At 49.1% G+C, this 24,621-nt stretch overlaps 1 long non-coding RNA gene across 4 annotated transcripts in view; it reads right to left on the minus strand.

The window, feature by feature from the left end:
- LOC113587347 (uncharacterized) overlaps positions 1 to 23,915 on the minus strand; it is a 72,424-nt gene extending 48,509 nt beyond the window's left edge. Inside the window, exons 1-3 of one of the 4 annotated variants that reach the window (XR_003411729.3) lie at positions 23,589 to 23,904; positions 23,263 to 23,479; positions 21,498 to 21,713 (exon numbers count right to left, since the gene is read on the minus strand). This is a non-coding gene — a long non-coding RNA (uncharacterized LOC113587347). Of the gene's footprint in view, positions 1 to 21,497; positions 21,714 to 23,262 lie in introns of all 4 variants that reach the window. The other 3 variants (XR_014116871.1, XR_014116872.1, XR_003411728.3) reach the window with 3 other exon arrangements.
- Positions 23,916 to 24,621: the final 706 nt, after the last annotated feature.

A 24,621-nucleotide genomic window follows, 5' to 3' on the forward strand; every position in this document is an offset into this window, starting at 1 on the left:
ACACACACACAAACACCCCACTACCACCACACACACACACACACACACACACACACACACACACACCCCACCACCACCACACACACATGCATATATACACACACTCACACACACACACACACACACACACACACACACACAAACAGAGCTCCAAGCCAACTGCACATAAATTGCGTTCAAACGAAGACTCCGCCTACATGAGGATGAGGAGGGTGAGAAGGATGAAGGCAGTAGCGGGAGGAGGCTCATGAGCTGGGCTTACACCATGTGTGCCCACTTCCACTTCCATATAACATTCCATTAACGCCCTACATACCGAAGGGGTTTTGGAATAGTCTCAGAATAACAAATCCACCCAAACATGTTTAAAGACAGAAATGTCAAAGCTAAAACTTTTCAAACATGTGTGGAGTCAGAAAAGGCAGGGACCAGTGCCCACCCCCACATATAAACCAGTGCCCACCCCCCCAACATATAAACCAGTGCCCACCCCCCCAACATATAAACCAGTGCCCACCCCCACATATAAACCAGTGCCCACCCCCCAACATATAAACCAGTGCCCACCCCCACATATAAACCAGTGCCCACCCCCCAACATATAAACCAGTGTCCACCCCCCCACATATAAACCAGTGCCCACCCCCCCACATATAAACCAGTGCCCACCCCCCAACATATAAACCAATGCCCACCCCAACATATAAACCAGTGCCCACCCCCCCACATATAAACCAGTGCCCACCCCCCCAACATATAAACCAGTGCCCACCCCCTCAACATATAAACCAGTGCCCACCCCCACATATAAACCAGTGCCCACCCCCTCAACATATAAACCAGTGCCCACCCCCTCAACATATAAACCAGTGCCCACCCCCCCACATATAAACCAGTGCCCACCCCCACATATAAACCAGTGCCCACCCCCCCAACATATAAACCAGTGTCCACCCCCCCACATATAAACCAGTGCCCACCCCCCCACATATAAACCAGTGCCCACCCCCACATATAAACCAGTGCCCACCCCCCAACATATAAACCAGTGTCCACCCCCCCACATATAAACCAGTGCCCACCCCCACATATAAACCAGTGCCCACCCCCCAACATATAAACCAGTGTCCACCCCCCCACATATAAACCAGTGCCCACCCCCACATATAAACCAGTGCCCACCCCCCAACATATAAACCAGTGTCCACCCCCCACATATAAACCAGTGCCCACCCCCACATATAAACCAGTGCCCACCCCCCCACATATAAACCAGTGCCCACCCCCTCAACATATAAACCAGTGCCCACCCCCCCACATATAAACCAGTGCCCACCCCCCAACATATAAACCAGTGCCCACCCCCCAACATATAAACCAGTGTCCACCCCCCCACATATAAACCAGTGCCCACCCCCACATATAAACCAGTGCCCACCCCCCAACATATAAACCAGTGTCCACCCCCCCACATATAAACCAGTGCCCACCCCCCAACATATAAACCAGTGTCCACCCCCCCACATATAAACCAGTGCCCACCCCCCCAACATATAAACCAGTGCCCACCCCCACATATAAACCAGTGCCCACCCCCTCAACATATAAACCAGTGCCCACCCCCCCAACATATAAACCAGTGCCCACCCCCACATATAAACCAGTGCCCACCCCCCCAACATATAAACCAGTGCCCACCCCCCAACATATAAACCAGTGCCCACCCCCCAACATATAAACCAGTGCCCACCCCCCAACATATAAACCAGTGCCCACCCCCCAACATATAAACCAGTGCCCACCCCAACATATAAACCAATGCCCACCCCCAACATATAAACCAATGCCCACCCCAACATATAAACCAGTGCCCACCCCCCCAACATATAAACCAGTGCCCACCCCCCAACATATAAACCAGTGCCCACCCCCCACATATAAACCAGTGCCCACCCCCCAACATATAAACCAGTGCCCACCCCCCAACATATAAACCAGTGCCCACCCCACAACATATAAACCAGTGCCCACCCCCCAACATATAAACCAGTGCCCACCCCCCCAACATATAAACCAGTGCCCACCCCCCAACATATAAACCAGTGCCCACCCCCCCAACATATAAACCAGTGCCCACCCCCACAACATATAAACCAGTGCCCACCCCCCAACATATAAACCAGTGCCCACCCCCAACATATAAACCAATGTCCACCCCAACATATAAACCAGTGCCCACCCCCACATATAAACCAGTGCCCACCCCCCCAACATATAAATCAGTGCCCACCCCCCCAACATATAAACCAGTGCCCACCCCCCAACATATAAACCAGTGCCCACCCCCACATATAAACCAGTGCCCACCCTCACAGCAAATACATCATTGCTCACACCTCCAGTCTATGTTGAGTTTGTAGTATGTGGTGTTGAGGGGTAGTGTTTACGGGTAGTGATGAGGGGTAGTGTTGAGGGGTAGTGTTGAGGGGTAGTGTTGAGGGGTAGTGATGAGGGGTAGTGTTGAAGGTAGTGATTAGAGGTAGTGATGAGGGGTAGTGTTGAGGGGTAGTGTTGAGGGGTAGTGTTTAGGGGTATTGTTGAGGAGTAGTGTTTAGGGGTAGTGATGAGTGTAGTGTTTGAGGGGCGTGTTGAGGGGTAGTGTTGAGGGCGTGTTGAGGGTAGTGATGAGGGGTAGTGTTGAGGGGTAGTGTTGAGGGGTAGTGTTTAGGGGTAGTGTTTAGGGGTAGTGATGAGGGGTAGTGTTGAGGGTAGTGTTGAGGGTAGTGTTGAGGGGTAGTGATGAGGGGTAGTGTTTAGGGGTAGTGTTGAGGGTAGTGTTGAGGGGTAGTGTTGAGGGGTAGTGTTTAGGGGTAGTGATGAGGGGTAGTGATGAGGGGTAGTGATGAGGGGTAGTGTTTAGGGGTAGTGTTGAGGGGTAGTGTTGCGGGGTAGTGTTGCGGGGTAGTGTTTAGGGGTAGTGATGAGGGGTAGTGATGAAGGGTAGTGATGAGGGGTAGTGTTTAGGGGTAGTGTTGAGGCTAGTGTTGCGGGGTAGTGTTTAGGGGTAGTGATGAGGGGTAGTGATGAGGGGTAGTGATGAGGGGTAGTGTTTAGGGGTAGTGTTGAGGCTAGTGTTGCGGGGTAGTGTTGCGGGGTAGTGTTGAGGGGTAGTGATGAGGGGTAGTGATGAGGGGTAGTGTTGAGAGCGTATTGAGGGGAGTCATTACATTAAAAGTCCCCATTAAGTGGAGACTAAACATTCTTCTTATGCTTTGCTGCCCCTCTGGAACGCCAAACCACTCAGACGGACCTTTTATTTGGGAGCGAAGCCGTGTGTGTTTGAAGTCTGCAGCCAAGAAAAACAGTCTGCTCACTGTGGCTTTCCAAGGCCCCTCACACTGGATGTGTGTGTGTGTGTGTGTGTGTGTGTGTGTGTGTGTGTGTGTGTGTGTGTGGCTTTCCAAGGCTCCTCACACTGGATGACTGACTGGCCACCCAGGAAGGTAGGCCTGGAGACTCCAGCACTAGCTCAGAAGCCAAGTCTGGATTACAGACCTGGTGTGTGTGTGTGTGTGTGTGTCTCCTCTCACCATAACCTGTGCTTTACAGGCACAGGAAGTCCAGCCTGGGAGAGGGCAGAGTTCACCCAGCAGCACAGCATGCTGGGAGCATATGACAGCAGCTCTGTGCTATTTCAGCCATGACTGTACTGCCTGAAAATGACCAAAATATCATGTTGTGTCATAAATAAATAAACTCAGCTCACTGAAGGTTGTGACCCGCAGTGACGTAAGCTCTTCTGAGAGTAGTAGCCAGAATTATTCCTATTGTCTTTCATGAACACACACACACGCATACACACACTTTCTCTGATATCCACGTGCACACACACACACACACACACACACACATAAACTAACTCTGTCTCTCACGCATATGCTCTCAGTAATGAGTTACATCACCCTGTAGTTCAGAAAGGAAACAGACACTGAGCATGGGCTAAACTAAAATCCGCACACACACACACACACACACACACACACAAAATCCCATCACCTTGAAACGCAGACTTCAGCTGGACAAAGCGACACAAAGGCTTGCTTACAGTGTGGCCACAGTTCCAACTCCCTTCCCTCTTAGCTCCGCCCACTGAGTGGCAGCCAATAGCCACGGTTGTCTTGAGCCAAAGTGTCCACACGGGGGTTTGGCTCTGCTTGGCTACTCCCTCCACTCGCAAGACGAACAGGACGGGTTTGATCCGGTCGGAGGTGGACACCAAGATGGCTACTGACCCAAGACCATCCCTCTCTCCCTCTCTCCCTCTCTCTCTCTCTCTCTCCCTCTCTCTCTCTCTCTCTCTCTCTCTCTCTCTCTCTCCCTCTCCCTCTCTCTCTCTCCCTCTCTCTCTCTCTCTCTCTCTCTCTCTCTCTCTCTCTCTCTCTCTCCCTCTCCCTCTCCCTCTCCCTCTCTTTCTCCCTCTCCCTCTCTCTCTCCGTCTAGGGTAGCGTGCTAACACACAGCAGGGAGGCTAAGCAGAGGTGCGCACAGGGCGGCGTGGAGAATGTGCCTGCGAGGTGCTGGCGTCTGCGAGGCAGCCCTGGCCACGATCAGAGCCAATGACCTTCCAAAATGCGCAGTAGCCTGCCAGCCGAGTCCATCGAACAAACCTAACAAAAATGCAAAATTTGGCTGTGCCAGAAACTGCCACAGCAACACCAAGGTAGCGCCTCCTGCCCAGACCTTGCACATGATGACACGCCACAGGACAGCACACGCGCGCGCGCGCGCACACACACACACACACACACACAGTATGCAATACACTTACACTTTAATAATGATCTCCTAACCACCATCATGAGCCCTACATGTAAAAAGGCTGAATAATAATTATCCATGCAACACACACACACACACACACACACACACACAATCAGACCATTTCCACAGACTTCTTGAATTTACTTTCATGACTTACTCTATCTGGCCGTATTTGATAGCGACTGACCACGACTGAGAGTCACTACGAGCATCGCACTTATTTAATAAGTGTGAAGGGAAGTCATGAGGAACTAACACCACCGTATTTCCATTCACCCGCAGAACAGAATTTATGCAGAGAGGAGTTACGGGGTGGCAGCACGACAGGGAAACGCAGCCCGTGTGGATATGCGCGGCAGGATCCCGTCCACCTGGTTTTCGGCCGACGCGATGACTCACCCTGTGCGAGTGCCATGGGTTTGAATCGTGTGTCAGTCGGCATGACTGGACCGCCGCGGAGGCTGCAAGCGTTCAGATTCCAACCGCCGCGGATCCATGTCCCACTCCCAGCCGACACGTCCCGCCCCTGGACGACATCCTACGACGTCTGCTAATGCTGCCGTAGTGCGTTACGCCAGGCAGGACTTTCTATGTCTTATGTAGGCTGTGTATGGTGTGATCTAACACACACACACACACACACACACACACACACACACACACCACTCATACAGTAACATAACAATTAGTATTGGAGTATTTACAGGCCATTAGCCACCGTATTGTCCTTCTGCACAGACTATGAAATATTTATGATATTGAACTATATTGAACCATATTGAACTATATTGCATTGGCCCACAGTACAGTAGATCATCTCTTTCTGCCCTGTTCATCTTTTTATGTTATTGTATTACACTGTGTGCTACATATGGGAGCATGCAGTACAATATTGTTCATCTTTTATATTCTATTATAAATACACATCACAACACCTCCGTGTGTAAAAAAAACCCTACACAGTCCTGGCTAGTGGCTGATATTGTGCTCAATACTGATTCAGGCAAGCTTGAATATGTTGAGAACAACATTAGTGTGACAGAGAAAACCTTCAGCCATGGGACAGCCAGTGCAAAAGCTTGATGCCAGCCTAGATGCCAGCCTAAACGCTAGCCTACACGCCAGCCTAGATGCCAGCCTAAACGCTAGCCTACACGCCAGCCTAAATGCCAGCCTAAACGCTAGCCTACACGCCAGCCTAAATGCCAGCCTAAACGCTAGCCTACATGCCAGCCTAAATGCCAGCCTACACGCCAGCCTACACGCCAGCCTACATGCCAGCTTAGATGCCAGCCTAGACACCATCTTAGATGCCAGCCTAAAAACCAGCCTAGACGCCAGTCTACATGGAAACCTACATGCCAGCTTAGACCCCAGCCTAGATGGCAGCCTACACACCAGAATACATGCCAGCCTACATGCCAGCTAAGATGCCAGCCTAGACCCCAGCCTAGATGGCAGCCTACACACCAGCATACATGCCAGCCTACACACCAGCCTACATGCCATCTTAGATGCCAACCTACATGCCAGCCTAGACCCCAGCCTAGATGGCAGCCTACACACCAGCATACATGCCAGCCTACACACCAGCCTACATGCCAGCTTAGATGCCAACCTACATGGCAGCCTACACACCAGCATACATGCCAGCCTACACACCAGCCTACATGCCAGCTTAGATGCCAACCTACATGCCAGCCTAGACCCCAGCCTAGATGGCAGCCTAGATGCCAGCCTAGGTTGTGTGCATGCAAGAGTAAACCAGGCTCTCCAGGTTCCGTGGATGAGACAGAAAAAAAGCATTGGTCACTCGGGGAGCCTGGCCAGAGCCTGCGCAACCTCACACGCCCTCCGTGGGAGTAGAACTCAAAGCAGCCACAGACAGGCCTGCAAGGAGGGTCTCGGAGTCCGCTGATCACGGACAGCGATACGTACCCACGCTCATAACCCAACCGGTCTCTAACTCAGAGCAGCCAGAGATGGACTCTGGAGGGTTCAGATGAGGATAAGGTCAGATGAGGTGAGATATGGACACAGGCAGCCGCCTGGAGCAGCGTGAGGCGTTTATGGCAACATGTGAGACATTTATGGTCACACGTGAGGTGTTTATGATAGCGATCAGTTGCGTTAGCATAGAATGTGTAACGTGTGTAGCATTTGTAATGTGTGTAGCCTGTGAAGTGTGCATAGCATGTGTAGTTTGCATAGTGTTACTGTAATTTGTGTAGCGTCTGTAATGCTTGTAGCTTGTGCAGTGTGAATAGCGTGTGTAAGTGTGTAGCGTGTGTAATGTGCATACAATCTGTAGTGAGCACACCGTATGTAAATGCATGGTGTGTAATGGGTGTAGCGTAGTGTGTAGACAAGCGTGAACAAGGGAACCTGCCAAACAGATCATCCCTACGATTTCTACTATCACACTACATGCCGACGGTGTGGCATGAAGTGAGAAATCGAAACACAAGGAGACGCACAGTGAGAGAGAGAAAGAGAGGGCGAGAAAGCATGAGAAAAAGTGTGAAAGAGAGAGGGAGAGAGAGAGAGAGAGAGAGAGGGAACAGAACCAGGGAGATGGAGAGACAGGTAATCACATCGAGATATTGTGATTGAGACAGCTAGCACAATGAGGCGTTAGAAGAGATGTCAGCTTCACCAACTGTTTCTTCTCTCCTCCGTGAGGACACACTCCCATTCCACGGGTGTGTTCACACTGCCTCCCCGCGCCCTTCCACCGCACCTAAAAACCCACCAATGCAGTGTGACGCGCTCATTGGCGAACGGTCGCACTCGGTCAGGAACCCGTGTGCCGTTCTGACTTGCAACGGGGCTACAGTGACGATGCAATTATATAACACGACGATCCCGCTCTAAACAATGAGACAGTATTCACTTTATATTTTTATATCATTTCAAAAGCTCAGATGTAACGTAAATCGTTAACTCGACAACTGTATTGTCTACTCCTCTGTTGTCTCTGGACAGCGGACTTTATATTCCCACAGGTTCAGCTGCTAACCTCAGCAAACAGAGAACGCGTTTCCCCAGAGCGTGTTTGACTGGAACACACGGAGAAACCGAGGCACGCTAAACCACTGCTGAACTGCCCCCGTGCCCCCAACCCACCCCCCCGGCACGAGGAGTGCAGTTCTACCATCAGCTCCCTCTCTGTCCACATGGCTGCGTTCAAACGTACACAAGTGGCAAGACACTGACCCCAGACCAGTTCTGCACGGGACGCACAGCTTGTCCTTTCCTGTTCTGCGAGTCCCGCATGCTTCTGGTCGGTAGCCGTGTCTTACTGACGCGCACGGATCAGTTGACATCGGATTGGCGTATACACACACACACACACACACACACACACACACACAGCGCCTTCCCCCGCCAAACTCAAACTCAATTCACACCTCAGTGGGAGGCTTCTAGGAATAGCAAGCATCAAAACGCATTTATTTTCATACATTTTCTCATTCTGAACACAAAATCCGGTCATCGTTAAAGACGCAACCTTAAACACCTGTTTCGTAGAGCTAGAAACCGTGTGCTGATCCTGACAACTGCCATTTAACAACATGACTCAGATGAAGTGCACTCATCTCAGTTTAGCCCAGGAAGCTTATAGTGCTAGAGTTTAAGCCTCTCTAAACAGTGGTAGCTCAGTGGTTAAGGTACTTGACTTGTAACTAGAAGGTTGCTGGTTCAAACCCCACCCCTGCAAAGTTGCCACTGTTGGGCCCCTGAGCAAGAGCCTCAATTTATATTTGTCATAATTGTAAGTCACTTTGGAAAAAAGTGTCAGGTAAATGTAAACAAACAAAGCTTCCCCAAATTGAACTATATTCAACAAAAAATGTATTTCCATCTATCTAGAAATAAGTGCACAAAGGTCATTTTAGTATTGTAAAATCATACCAGACACCTGGAGGGATGAAGGATATTGTAGTTATGGGTCTGGTAAACCTCAGGTCATCCTCTCTGTTACTCAGTGGTCTTTAATTCATGTCTGAGTGGACCACATAAGAAGAAGGAAAATTGTATTGCTGATTTCAGATGGATGTGACCCAAGTGATTCAAGTCTGGATAAGCTTTCTTATCAAACTGAACTGGAGTTTGATCCTGAACAATTTTTCAGTTCTGCCCCTTCACGTTCAGAACGGCATGGCTGCGTTTAAACGTGGGAGCTTCTGGGCGTGCCGCACTCCATTTCAGTTGGTTTCATAATCGGTGATTCATAACACTGTTAAGCATGTGTCAGAAGCCGCAACGACTCCCTGCACAGCGCTCCCTCGAAAAGGAGGAAGCGTTTTTGCTGCAGCTCTAACCGTCAAACCAGAGTCCTGGCCCCGACGTCTGCTGTGCGCGCGTACAGAGGGCCATGTGAAGTCAAATCCAGATCTGACACCAGCTCAACCCTCAGAGATATGGCTAAACCTGTAGTCTTGCGTGGTAGGAGACTTTTAACCACAGAAATGCAATTACTAACATCTCTCTACCCTAATGGATAAAATTACTAACTAAGATAAAAGTAAGAACCAAAAATCATTTTTATTTAAGACACTGGCACGGCTGGCTATGGATAAAACGGACAACAAAGCCCAGATGTCAGCATCATAAAGTGGTAATGACTATGAATTTCTATGAGAAAATTTAAAACATTAAATAATGTTCAGGGTATTAGTGTCGCACGAGGCAAGTTTTTTTGTTGTTGTTGTTTTTTGTTCTCGTGTGCTCTTCTGGAGTTTTACTTGCCGCTGGCACTTTTCACCTTTTGTTTTCTCAGTGGGGGACCGGAGCAGACATCTACGAAGTCGCTTCGTGACGACGGCTGTTTTAAAATGGGTATAAATAAATTAGACTTGACAGACTTGATAACAAGTCCACACCGCCGGACACGGGGTGGGTCCCCGTAGAACAGAGCACGCCCCTAGTGAGAGTGTCCTCATTTACCTCCCCCCTGCATGTACCCCCGAAACACACACGTGCGCTCCAGGAGATGGGAGCGACCACGTGCTAAGCGGAATTCTGGGATACGGTGACCTTTTTCCTCGGATCATTATTAATATGTGTGGCGTATTAGCAAAGGTTAACGAACAAGAGGACGGCCAGCGTCTGCGGACGCAAACGAGTCGCCCTCGTCCTCGGTGTTACCACCGACGGCGCACGCTTGTACTTGCAACCGTAATAATGCCGAGCGAAGACAACAGCTTTGTCATACCGCGACAGCGATACACCGACGCACCACTGAGTTTTTCCAACTCGTTTTTACGACCTCGACAAATCCGCGTGATCAAACGCTTAGATTCCGCTGCTTCTGTCCGCCCAAAAAAAAAGAAAAGGTCCGGACGAAAAGGAAAGCGGCAACATACAGACGCGCTGCTATCAAAGGCTATCAAAACCAAACCATTTCACAGGGACCGCGCAGGGCGGGAAGAGGTCAGCCTCAGAAATTAGCCTTTCTTTTCCCAGCGTGACCACATTTTGAAGCCTCTTCAGTGTTAGGGCGAGCCCGGTGTCTATACGAGCTCCCTATCCCTGCGAAACTCTGCACGCTAATCTACTTCCCTTTCTTCCTGAAAGGAGGATGCACGAGCTCTTCCCTCACCCGCCCAAGTTCGAGAAGTTCGCCCCCGTCTGCGGTGCGGAGCCTCGCTCCCTCCTCATCCCTGCCCAAAATTCCAGCAGACGGACACCCGCCTCGATGTGAAGGCTGGACTGAGATAAACTTTAAACCCCCCCCCCGGTTCTGCTTTCAACTCTTCTCTCCGGCGCCGGCCGAGGACCCTTTGTTGATAAGGCCCAGCGAGTCTGCAAAAGTCTCAAGGCGGATTTCGGCGGTTTCCGGTGCCATTTCGGCGCGCGTCTTGCGTCTTATTTTTCTCCCGCTCCGCAGACGGAGGGGGGGGGGGAGCTATTTCTCCACTGCCACCGTATCTGGATTAAAGCTTGGGACACAGACGCAAATGTGACGGCATTCGGTGGGCCAAAGACCCCGTGGACCGCAGTGTTCGGCATCGCGCCGCCGAGGAGGTAGTGCTGGAGTGTGAGGGGGCAGTTACGGGTGAGTAAGGGGCAGATACAGGCGAATAAGGGGGCAGGATGGGTGGGTGGGAGTCACGTCAGAATTCCTCTGCTGCCTCCGTGATGCAACAGGATTAGGAAGAAAGGGTGTGTGTCGGTGTCAGTTCAAATTCATCAAGATCGACAGAAAGTCTGGACTACGGCAAGCCAGCATGATAGGAAACCATGTTGCCAAACTCATTCCAAAAAAAAGTGTTACCTTAAGTCTGCTGAAATCCCTCATTTGCATCTACCAGAGACATTTAACTGTGTAGCTGTCAACAGTAACATAAAAAGAAAATAAAGAGTCTCCTGTACTCTCTCACACACACACACACACACACACACACACACACACACACACACACACACACTCTTGATGGTATCTTCATCAGTGATCTAGCTTGTTGGCCATGCGTAAAAAAACATAATGGAGGCCTGTAATAGCATCATAAATTCACATTAACTTCACCAGGCAGTCACGAACCACTGCACGTCTCCCCAAAGTGTGTGTGTGTGTGTGTTGTAATGTCCCATAAACTACGAGTGTGCGTGTTTTAATGTCCCCAATCCCTAAAACTACGAGTGTGTGTTTTAATGTCCCCAATCCCTAAAACTACGAGCGCATCTGTGGTACTGTCCCACCCTGTCCCTAAAAGCGCAAGTGTGCATGTTTTAATGTTCCCCCTTGCCCCTACGACTAGTGTGTGTTTTAACGAGTCCCCACATCTCACTAAAACTTTGTTTTAATATTCCCCACCGTCGCAGTGCTTTGATAATAAATTCATTCGTCTCCCCTCGTCAATGCAGCCTGGGAGGTAACAGCCACATTAAGCCGAAGTCAGATCCCCCGGCACACTCCGGCAGGGACGTTAGATCCCTGGCACTCTCTGGCAGGCTCCGGCAGGGAAGTTAGATCCCCCGGCACGTTCAAACAGGGCAATGACCCGGCTAAGAGCAACCGTAGTCACCTTCAGATCACCACGAGTACCATAAAGACCTCCTAATGCCGATTAAATTTCTCCCTAATAACACAAATGTACATCAACTCATGCGGAGCAGGCGGAGATATTGAGATGAGCGAAAACGTATAAAACTGAAAGATGCCTGTTATGCAAAGATGCTGGATGTGGGAGTTCATTCATTAATGGACTAATGAACGAACTCATGAGGGGGCTGGTAACCCTGCGGTAATTCGGCCCAGGTAAAGCCTGTGGTGTCCACTAGGGGCAGCATGGAGTACAGTCCTCGGCACAGGTAGAAGTCAGCCCCAAGCGGCGAGCTTGCCGTAGAGGCCACTGTACAGTCACAGGGTGGGCGGAGCCTTGGCTTTTATTATCTGCCTGTACTGTTCCGCCTCAGCCCTGCTCCGCCCCCGTTCAATCTTGCCACGCAGCCCAGCCAGCCATTGGCTCAGGTCGAACAGTCAGAGGACAGAGCCAGCGTTTGACCCGCCTCCTCTGTACTGTCTCTTCCTCTGCACATGGCAGTCAAGACTACAGTTCATCCACTGGCCCCGCCCACAGGAGGCAAGCCGCAACCCAGCTCCACAAGTGGAGGCAGCAGGTGTGTGTCATCCTAAAGGGATGCACGCAATTCAGAACAATGCTGCCTAAAACCTGCTGATCCTTAGTGCTCCAGCATAACCCCGCGCACCTCCCTGCTATAATCAGACCCTAAACCTCAAGCCTGCAGTAATCAGACCTCTACCCTCTCCCCGAAATCTTCAGACCTTAACCTTCTCCCTGTAATGATTGGACCCATACACTCTCCCTGCAGTAATCAGACTCCAACCGTCCTCCTGCAATAATCAGACCCTAATCATCTCCCTGCAAAAATCAGTACCCAATCCTCCTTGCAATAAATCAGCTCCCAACCTTCTCCCTTCAATAATCAGACCCTAACCCTCTCCCTGTAAAAATCAGAGTACACTAGGAGTCTCGCCTCATTCTCTCTCTCTCTCTGCAGCAGTTTCTCCTTTGACCCCGACGCACCGGGCAGCGTTTGGCACTTGACGGACAGGACCCTGTGAAAAGCTCGATGGCCCGTTCACACTTGTGCCTCCAGTGGCTGAGCTCCTGCGCTGGCACCGGGGCAGGTGTGTTAGCACCTCATCCTGGCAGCCTGTGAGCTGTGAAACCCGGACCCTTCGGCCAAGTAGCAAAGCGGCAGCGTCTGCCGTAGCTGGGAAGGATCACTCTCCCGGGCTACAGACTGACTTAAACCTGAACTTGGATTAAGAGATGGAATTTTGAGCTTGCATTCTCAAATTAAAGCTGTCATACTCATAATGGCCCAGCTGTGCCAGCCCGAGCCCAAAACAGACAGAGACGATGACCTCTGCATTTACATAGGTGGCGTCATGGCACTGTCACTGAAACGTGGTCATTACTGACATGCCTGTTAGTGTGTACCTGTCAACCGCAGGAATCCCTGATTGGGGTCTGAGAGAGTAAAATGGTGGCAACGTTCAATCACACTGTGACCAACTAGAGCACACGCAAACGCTTAGCCAGGACAGAGTCCTGACAGACACAGGGGCTGAGAGGCACTAACAAGTGCAGGTCATGTTCTGTTTGGACAGAGCGGCTCAGCGACCTTTGACCCTGCGATAGCTGCGGCACAACCAGAGGTCAGGAAAACAGCCATTCACAGAGCTCAGCCGCCGACTGGGTTAATCGAGCATGTGATGAGAGCGTTTTGACTTCAAAAGCCCTCCATGGGATATTGAGTTTTACTGCTCAACCAACAAATACAACCCCCCCCCCCCAAACCCCCATTTGGTTTGCGTCCTCGCTCCAACACAGCTCTAACAGCCTGGGTGTGCACACCTGCTCACACAGAGGGCATGCACATGTGGAGGGCATGAACATGTGGAGGGCGTGCACACGTGGAGGGTGTGCACACTTGGAAACCTTAAGTCATTTACACTTTCCCCAGACTGCATTGCACGCTACATTAAAAGGACCAGCAGTACACCAGCTCTGCCGCCGAAGGCCAAAGGCCCCTCAACCCAGACCAGGTTTCAGTTCATTTCACTTCTTTTACCTCGTTTACATCTTACATCAGTATGGAAGAATGTGGACTACCCATCAGCCCCTGGGCCCGGCGTTGCTCAGAGACCTAAAGCAGATACTTTGAGCTCCTCATTTTAAACTATATTTATTCAGTATATATAGTATATTTACACAGCAGAAGTGAGCAGGGCCAATCTCCTGCTGTGACCACTGTTTAGACCACCGCACCCGTAAAACGCATGTGAGCGCGCGCGCGCACACACACACACACACACACACACACACCCACCCACCCACACGCACGCACGCACAAGCACGCACAAGCACGCACGCACAAGCACGCACGCACACACACGCACTCACACACACACACGCACACACACACGCACACACACACGCACACACACACGCACTCACGCACACTCACGCACGCATGCACGCACGCACGCACGCACGCACACACACACACACACACACACACACACACACACACACACACACACACCTTATGCAGCTGTTAAAACGGAACATTGAGAGAAAGAGAGGCTCTCTGAGTCAGTCCCACACACGTGAACCAAAGCCAGCCCGGGAGAAGCCGTTACAGTCCTCGGCTTTCCACGGGGCCTTGGGGTGTGTGACTTTCTCCTTAACCTGCTGTTAACACTCCGGTCTTCAGCAGACCAAACCCAAAAATAGCTCACAACCTGAAACAAAACAAAAAACAAACGGCAGGCCAAGGATGGGCATGTATACGCAAACATACAAGTGAAGGAAGAGATATAACCGCAAACAGTCCTGACCTGTACGGGCCTCAGATTTAGAAGCCAGATAGCAGCCAAACAAAACTGCACAGAGTCACAAACATGTTGATATTCTTCCTGGGAAATCAGTAAAAGGTGGGGCAGCTAGACAGGTGCCCACCGTGGCGCGAGTGAGAGTGTGGGGAGGAACACGATCGTTTGGCTCCGGATTTTGAGGATTTCAGACAAAAAAAACGCAAGAGCGACATGAACGTCTGCTCTGAAGTCTGCATCTGCAGTATATTGGGTGAATTGTAAAGTAACTACCCCGGTGAACTTGGCAACATAGCATCCTTCTGGCCAGGCGCACGGTAAACGCCCGCGGCAAAGACACACCTGCAACTATGCTACAGGACACAAACCTCTGCTAGGGCTACAGAACAGGCGCAATAGGTGACAAGTTCCTAGGCAGTGCAGAAATGGAGCTGCAAGACAGATCGTGGACAGATGAGATGAAGGGTGATGGTTAACCTGCGGCAGAGTGACACAAGGCAAAAAGTGTGAATGGAAAAAAATAAGTGCTCCTGAACTGACGTGAGGCCCCACAACTGGGATCACAAGGGAGTTCTGGGGTGTGTGTGGTTGTAATCTGGGATCACAAGGGAGTTCTGGGGGTGTGTGGTTGTAATCTGGGATCACAAGGGAGTTCTGGGGGTGTGTGGTTGTAATCTGGGATCCAGGGAGTTCTGGGGGTGTGTGGTTGTAATCTGGGATCCAGGGAGTTCTGGGGGTGTGCGGTTGTAATCTGGGATCCAGGCAGTTCTGGGAGTGTGCGGTTGTAATCTGGGATCCAGGCAGTTCTGGGGGTGTGTGGTTGTAATCTGGGATCCAGAGGGTTCTGTGGGTGTGTGTTTGTAATCTGGGATACAAGCGGCTCTGGGTTAGTGGTTGACTGTAGAACTGCCTCACTGTTCCTTACTGAGGACTCCACCACTGACAGTAGCAGCTGAAATGCCAGAAGCTTACTTAAGTGCTGACATCCAACCAAAAGCCTTCAGACTGCAGAGGATCAGACTTCACCTTGCAGCAGGACAGTGACCCAAAAACAAGCACTGGCAGAACCGTTCTAGAGACTTCCAGGGCTGACATGGGCCTTGTTCTTCCCTGACAGCTTCCTACCTGATTTGAATCTCGCTGAGCATGCATGTCACTAACTAAATAAAGAACTGAAAGCAAAAAAAAGCCCACAAATAAGCAGGAACTGAAAATGGCTGCATTAAGGATGTTGCAGAGCAGAACAGAACTGGTGAGAGAAGACACCCTGCATGTAAGACACCCTGCATGTAAGACACCCTGCATGTAAGACACCCTGCATGTAAGACACCCTGCATGTAAGACACCCAGCATGTAAGATACCCTGCATGTAAGACACCCTGCATGTAAGACACCCTGCATGTAAGACACCCAGCATGTAAGACACCCAGCATGTAAGACACCCTGCATGTAAGACACCCTGCATGTAAGACACCCTGCATGTAAGACACCCTGCATGTAAGATACCCTGCATGTAAGATACCCTGCATGTAAGACACCCTGCATGTAAGACACCCTGCATGTAAGACACTCAGCGCATAAGACACTCAGCGTATAAGACACTCAGCGTATAAGACACTCAGTGTATAAAACACTCAGCTTATAAGACAGTCAGCGTATAAGACACTCAGCGTATAAGATACCCAGCATGTAAGACAGTCAGCGTATAAGATACCCAGCATGTAAGACAGTCAGCGTATAAGATACCCAGCATGTAAGACACTCAGCATATAAGACACTTAGCGTATAAGACACTCAGTGTATAAAACACTCAACTTATAAGACAGTCAGCGTATAAGACACTCAGCGTATAAGATACCCAGCATGTAAGACACTCAGCGTATAAGATACCCAGCATGTAAGACACTCAGCGTATAAGATACCCAGCATGTAAGACACTCAGCATATAAGACACCCTGCATGTAAGACACTTAGCGTATAAGACACTCAGTGTATAAAACACTCAGCTTATAAGACAGTCAGCGTATAAGATACCCAGCATGTAAGACACTCAGCGTATAAGATACCCAGCATGTAAGACACTCAGCATATGACACCCTGCATGTAAGACACTTAGCGTATAAGACACTCAGTGTATAAAACACTCAGCTTATAAGACAGTCAGCGTATAAGATACCCAGCATGTAAGACACTCAACGTATAAGATACCCAGCATGTAAGACACTCAGCATATAAGACACTTAGCGTATAAAACACTCAGCGTGTAAGACACTCAGCGTGTAAGACACTCAGCGTGTAAGACACTCAGCGTGTAAGACACTCACATATAAGACACTCAGCGTGTAAGACACCCAGCGTGTAAGACACCCAGCATGTAAGACACCCAGCATATAAGACACCCAGCGTGTAAGACACCCAGCGTGTAAGACACTCAGCGTGTAAGACACTCAGCGTGTAAGATACTCAGCGTGTAAGATACTCACCGTATAAGACACCCAGCATGTAAGACACTCAGCATATGAGACACCCAGCATATAAGATACCCAGCATGTAAGACACTCAGCGTGTAAGACACCCAGCATATAAGACACTCAGCGTATAAGACACCCAGCATGTAAGACACACAGCGTATAAGACACCCAGCACGTAAGACACTTAACATACAAGACACTAAGTGTATAAAACACTCAGCGCACAAGACACTCAGCGTATAAGACACTCAGCGTATAAGACACTCAGCGTATAAGATACCCAGCGTATAAGACACTCAGCGTATAAGACACTCAGCGTATAAGATACCCAGCGTATAAGACACTCAGTGTATAAGACACTCAGTGTATAAGACACTCAGTGTATAAGACACCCAGCACGTAAGACACTTAACATACAAGACACTAAGTGTATAAAACACTCAGCGCACAAGACACTCAGCGTATAAGACACTCAGCGTATAAGATACCCAGCATGTAAGGCACTCAATGTATAAGACACCCAGCATGTAAAACACTCAGCGTGTAAGACACTCAGCGTGTAAGACACTCAGCGTATAAGATACCCAGCATGTAAGACACCCAGCGTATAAGACACTCAGTGTATAAGACACTCAGTGTATAAGACACCCAGCATGTAAGACACGCAGTGTCTGCTGATGCCACAGTTCACAGATGTTAAACAGTCTTTGACTGTAAAGGATTTGACACAAGGACCTAATCACGATAACTAAGATTAATTAACTTACCCAGATACTTATGGTCGTTTGAAATGGTACCATATGGATAAAAAGAGCTGTGTTTGTTTCAGGCAGACGAAAATCCTGGAATTAAAGCTGAGGTTCTGTCAAACCCAGTGTTCTGGGCTACATAGTTAAAACATTACTAAATGTATCCATGTCCAATTACTTGGAATGTTAAAATCACTCTGTTTCAAACCGGTTCTGACTGGCTCTGACTGCATTTGACTGGGTCTGACCGGCTCAGACTGGCTCAGACTGGCTCTGACTGGCTTTGACTGTGTGTGACTGGCTCTGACCGGCTCTGACTGGGTCTGATCAGCTCATACTGGCTCTGACTAGCTCTGACTGTGTCTGACTGGGTCTGATCAGCTCATACTGGCTCTGAGTAGCTCTGACCGGCTCTGACTGGCTCTGACTGGCTCTGACTGTGTCTGACTGTGTCTGACTAGCTCTGACCAGCTCTGACTGGCTCTGACTAGCTCTGACTGGCTCTGACTGGCTCTGACTGGCTCTGACGGGCTCTGACTGTGTCTGATTGGCTCTGACTGGCTCTGACTGCGGGTGAGCCCTTTACTCATATGTGGATATTTTCTTCATGCACATTAAAAAAACATATATATATATATATATATATATATATATATATATATATATATATATATATATATATCAGTTTATGTCTTATTCATAAGTGTTTGCACAAACAGTGTTAACTAGTGTGTTTATAGTATAAAAGTATAATAAAAGCATCTGGCTGACCTCTGCGCTGACCTCTGCCTTTTGGTCAAAACAAAGTCACACACAAAAGAGGCCAGCAAGTGTTTTCACAGCCAACACAGGACACAGGAGTCGGGTGAAGGCGGTCCACCGAGCTCAGAGCGCAGCGGTCATGCCGGCGTAGCTAATCACGCGAATGCTCAATGCAGTGGGCGCCTTTGCAGACACCTCTGTGTTTCAGCCCGAGGCCGCACTGCTTGCGGAGGGGCGGCGTGGTGCCGAGGTCTGTGTTCTCGGCAGGGCGGCATGGGCGAGGAAACCCCGCCGCGCTTCTCCCAGGGTTGCGCAGTAGCTCTGTGTCACCTCCTGACCCAGATCCTCAGCTCAGCAGACGTGCAAACGAGGACTAGTGAACCGGCCGTGAACCTCTGGAAGCCTGGACTCCCTGTGCAACCTCTTCAAACTCCACCTCCCCCTGCACCCTCTCTGCGCCTCCACTCCCCTTCCTCCTTGTTTTGTCTGGCTCCGCACACGGCGGCGAGACTGCTGGGGGGGGGGGGGGGGGGTTCAGGTCTGCGTGGTGTGGAACCACTGAAGATCTGACCGCTTCCTGGATCTCTCCCAGCTCAGATCTCGTTTTGCAGACAGCACGGTAATGGTTCCGTAACGTCTTACTCCACCCCCCCCCACCACGAATAATAAACAAAGGAAAGGAAAAGAAGAACTAGGAGAACTAGGAGGCGGCAGCGCCGCTTGTTTTCCACACCGCTGCCAGGAAATGAGAGGAAAGCGGAATTCAGACGGTACACCAGAACGTGTTGTCCACGTACGCAGAGATGCAAACATCGTACTAGGCCACCTGCTGTTTAAGACGGATGCTGGTCTGCATTAAAAGAGGAATACATTTCTTACAACATAAGCACAACTGTCCTGTACACTGTGGAATCGGTGCATGCAGGTAAAACTGAGCTCGGGTGCTGTCCACTAACACGCAGATGAAGACACGTTTCATTTCTGACTGCCCTTGTAGTCTGCTACAACACATCCATCCTCCTTTCACAGAGTCAGGAAAGCCCAAAGATTCAGTGGGGTTTTTTTTTTTAATATATATTTATCTTCTTCTAAACATAGTCCACACGGCATAGAAGTGCGTCGAGTGGAAGAGAAGCAGCGGGTTTCCCAGAAGAGCAGGGTCATAGAGGACCGACGACTCCGCTCACGGTACCAGCCGGCTTCCTTCTTCGGGTCCCGCGGGGCCGTGACCGCTCCCCCTCCTGTGCTCGTGCACGCAGGCCGGCATGGCAACCAGCAACGCCGGCTTAAGAATCACAGCCGCCACAATGGGGGTTCTCGAGCAGACACAGAAAGAGGAGACGGGAACAGCAGGATGGAGACGCAGAGGACGTGGTGGGACGCTTTTGGGGTTTGTGAGTCCTGTGTCCAGCTTTGTGTTCAGAGGCTGCGGGTGAAATACTTCAATACTGGCTGCAGTTTGCTGTATGACTCATCCCTGACAGTAATGTCACAGCACAGACAGATGGACACCGCCTCAGACACACCTATAACAGGAACTTACACTGCCTATCTTCACATAGACATATATATATATATATATATGCGCTCTGGTGGAGGTTTATTGCATGTCTTTATCTGTGCCTATCATGCACCGATTCCGCAGTGTCCGGTCCCTATTAAACAGCTCCGGTCTTTTGATACAGACCAACATCTGTCTTAAACAGCAGATGGCCTAGTACGATATTTGTGTTGTTGTTTATATATATATATATATATATATATATATATATATATATAAACAACACAAATATCGTGTGTGTGTGTGTGTGTGTGTGTGTGTGTAATGTCGTTGCTTGTGTGTGCATAAAATAGTTATTCTTTCAGTATTCATTTAATTTATTTATAAACATCTGTAAACATCCACATCTCCTCCACGAGACAAAAGTACTCTCCTCTCAGAGCATGCGGTCACCGCCGACAATAGCTCGCGCATCCTCGTGCCTACGTCTACCGCTGCAGCCCGCGCTGCATTTCATCATCTATCCGCGCGCTCACTGCCGCCGTCAGCGTGGAGAAAACGTGCGCGCTGGCACTAAGGGTGGGGTGGGATGGGGGGGGGGGCTCTGTGGGTGGTCGCCGCCCGCTTGCAGAAAGCTCCCACTCGCGTTTCATTGGCTCGTAATGACATCATAGCTCGATGCCGTAACGCGAGCTCCTCCGCTCCCCCGGCGCCGTTTCACCACGCTCCCTTCACGCGCAGCGAATGGCAGAGCGCGCGGCGCGGTCCGAGCGCGAGCAAGGCGCAATTTCTGCCCTGATGAATTAACACGGAAAGCTCGCGGCTTTTCCCCGAGTGAAGCGCCGCCACGTCGGTCCCCGACAAAGCCTGAGACGCTGTCCAGCTCGACTCGTGCTGAAAAAACATTGCAGCGCTGAACATGGCCTTATTATCTTTGGTTCCAGTCGGCTTAACCATACCAAACACCGCAACAACAACAAAAAAATACAGCTTTATCAAAGGCTTTAGCCAATGCAAAGTCACTCGTTTTCACTTTCCAATAACCAATTTTATATACGGCTAGTTTGGAGATGTTCTTGTTTACGTGTTACCCGCGTCACCGACTAGGGCCCTATAAGAAAGGCCCAGATTGCACCAGCAGGGTTGCACCTGCAGCAGGTTTCTGCCTCCCTTTCTTTAGTTCTTTGCAATAGAGTCTTTTATATCCGTTTAAGCAGTTGTTAGGGAAGTAATACTTCCACCGTAAGTGTGCACGATACGAACTAAAAAAAAAATTCAACCCATCAGATAAAATCAATCAATCAATAATACGTTCTACTTACAATGGTCTTTACATTGCATGAAACTTTAGAAGCACGGATTTTCCTCAGGAGTGTTAAAGTAATCCCAAAGTGAAGCAGTATTCCAACGTCGACCAGTGATATTTGCGGGTATTCCTGACAACGTTGCATCGCAAAGAAATGTTCCTTATCCAAAACTCCCAAAGCTCAGCGCACGCGTCCCAATTACAGTGAGCTTTTCTTCTCGCGCCCACGGACCTGCAACACACGAACGTTTCCAGAACGTTTACTGGACATTGCAATAGTAGCCCAACGTGAGACGAAAAAGTGTTTTCACTCGATTAGGTTAGGTCACGTGCTTCACGCTCGCAGCTGCCGCGCGCATTACACCAAACGCTTGTTCCTCTCGAGACTGCCATGCTGAGTGTGGCCCAGGCCTCCCTGAGAAACACAGCATATGATCTAAAAGAAGTTTGGGGGTTTTTTTGTTTTGTTTTGTTTTGGTTTTTTGGAGTAGACTATTTTTATGACCATTTTAAGATTTCACTCACAACGTCATTTTACGATAAACCAAAATCTTAAACGTACGCAGAAGGTTTGGGGATTCCGAGCATCTTTCCGAAAGTTACGAGCTTTGAAAACTGGACAAATACACAGCGGGGTGACGAACTTTAACTGAAGAATTCAAAGTAGCGTGCAATGTTCTCTTGGAAGTATCAATACGTCTGTATAGTTAGTTATAGTCCCGTCGTACATATTTATGCATATTTTAACAAAGCAATAAAAAGCCGTTATTGGAAATGGGTAGTTACATAGCGTGGTATAACAGTAGAAGGCACAATTTTATATGTTTATTTTTAAGCAAAAGTATTATGTATCTAACTTTCTATAAAAACATAAATCAGGAATAATACTTTAATCACATTTCTTAACGACCATACGGCATTTTATTGTTCTTAAGAGTACGAAGACACTGATGCATTTTTTCAATCTGAAGCAAAATTTTGGAGTTGGGCAAAACGAGTTGCAATGAAATGATAGCGGACAGTTCGAGTATTCTGGCTGGCGAACGTACCTAGGTTTGCAAGTGGTACAGAACAAAGGAGAGACGGCAGTGGCCAAGTTCTCTAACAAAGGACCGGGAGCGAGCGCTCACTGTACCTGTTGCTCGCATTCTACTCTCCGTATCCTGCCGCGCGACTCTTTTAACAAAGACTCGCAAGTTGCACGCAGAAGAATTGCATTCGCGCTGGCAGTTCTGTTTAACACAATATACCAAAATGAGATATTTGCAACCGTAGTTTGGCCGCCTCCGAGAAGTGGTGATGATTCGCGCATTGTTATAGCTGCACTATTCGAAAACTTAACTTCACTGCGCTTTATTTTTGTAAGTTAGAAGTCATCCACTGTTTATTTGCGAGAAAAATATCCTTTCTATATTTTTTTTCGGCGAACTTCCTTTCGCCGATCAACTTTTGACAGCTATGTCTTCGTGCGTAATCCCAACTACCACAACGAAGCAACGAGGGGGGGAAATGACCTAAGTTTTTTGTTTTGTTTTTTTAACAGAAATAAATCGATTTGGTCCATCTGAATGCTCCTGTTGGTGTTTTTAGGGATAACGAAGTTTGCGCATCCCATGTCTGCCTTCAAAGCGCTGCGATGAACAAAGGAGGAACCCCCCGCTTTTTCTTCAACTTCTCGAGCTGACGCACCAACTCTCAGAGAACTTTTCAGCCCAAAAAATCATCCACCAAAATCAGCTCGGGCGGTGGATGGCCGTAATATATGCGGAGAGACGACTCACCTGAGTCTTTGGCTGGTCGGTGGCGCGCAGCGGTGTCCGAGGAAAAAGTTTGTTGGTGCGCATTTTGGGTGGCGTTGATGGGTCCCTTTGTCTGCACGTGTAAAGGGGCTCGTTGGCCGCGCCTTGTTCGTTTCGGCTCGAGTCCCGCCCTCTACACACAACTAAACAACAACAAAGGCTGGAAGGACGCTGAAACCCACCGGACCCCCACTTCTACCTACCGGAGAGGAAGAACGACTCCGCTTGAACTGGGATTCGGTCGATGTGTTACTCAGTGCATGCACGAAATTGACATGCTTTCCAAAAGTCACCAAATGCCGCCTTACCGCCAGTGGAGTCTTTGTAGCAACTATTTAACGATAAAGTTAAAAAAACAAAAAACAAAAACAACATCGTTTTAAGCAAATAGGAAGCATTTGAAAAGAAATTCACAGCATGCAAATAACAACAGATGTTTGTATCTTAGCTTGGGTAGCGCGACGCAGTCGGCGAGATGGGAGTGGTCACCCAGAAGCAAAGTGTTTAAACTTTAGGGCAGAGAAAAAAGAGGTTGGAGTGAGGAGCGAGGCGACTTTTCTCGCGATAATTGTCACGCTCGTGTTTGCGATAATAAAATCAAAGGAAAAGAGGTTTTGGAGGGTTGGAGCTGCGCGTCTTACATGCACGTATCCGTTTATTTCATTTCCAAACACTTCTACAGTTTCATGCGAATCGCTTGCCATCCCATTGTCACTCATCTCCGTACGATAAGATGATGAAATAAAGATCAATTTTATTTTCGCATCATCGAGAACACATTAGAAGCCCAGGGGAACTGCGTGAATATTTCAAAATGAAAGGTGACCGAGGTAATGCAAATAATGCATCAGTAGCCCTTTATGAAAGTTGTTAGCTGGGAACAAGTGAGGTTTCCAGTAAACAGTAACGCAGTTGGCTGTCTGCGTTGAGCGCTCTGTCTGTGCAAAAGGGGAATGCGTGTGGAATCGCATGCAACTCAATTAACTCTTCACACGAGCTCCATTGTGCGCCAGTAATAACAGACCACTTAGAGACGGATAATGCCTTGCGGGTGCTATATATATATATATATATATATATATATATATATATATATATATATATGTGTGTGTGTGTGTGTGTGTGTGTGTGTGTGTGTGTGTGTGTGTGTGTGTGTGTGTGTGTGTGTGTGTGTGTGTGTGTGTGTTCTGGTGTAAAGGGGGACGCGTGTGTAATTTAGTGCTGTTTGATTAAACCGTGCAGAATCTAAGATTTTGCATTTGTTTGGGTGCTATAAGACTCTGGTGTCTAACATATCTGCTCTTCTGTCTTCGCTGTTGACATAATTCAAATGTAATTGCA

This window comes from Electrophorus electricus, chromosome 14 (assembly GCF_041902795.1).
Source record: "Electrophorus electricus isolate QZ-2024a chromosome 14, ASM4190279v1, whole genome shotgun sequence".
Taxonomy (NCBI): Eukaryota; Metazoa; Chordata; class Actinopteri; order Gymnotiformes; family Gymnotidae; genus Electrophorus; species Electrophorus electricus.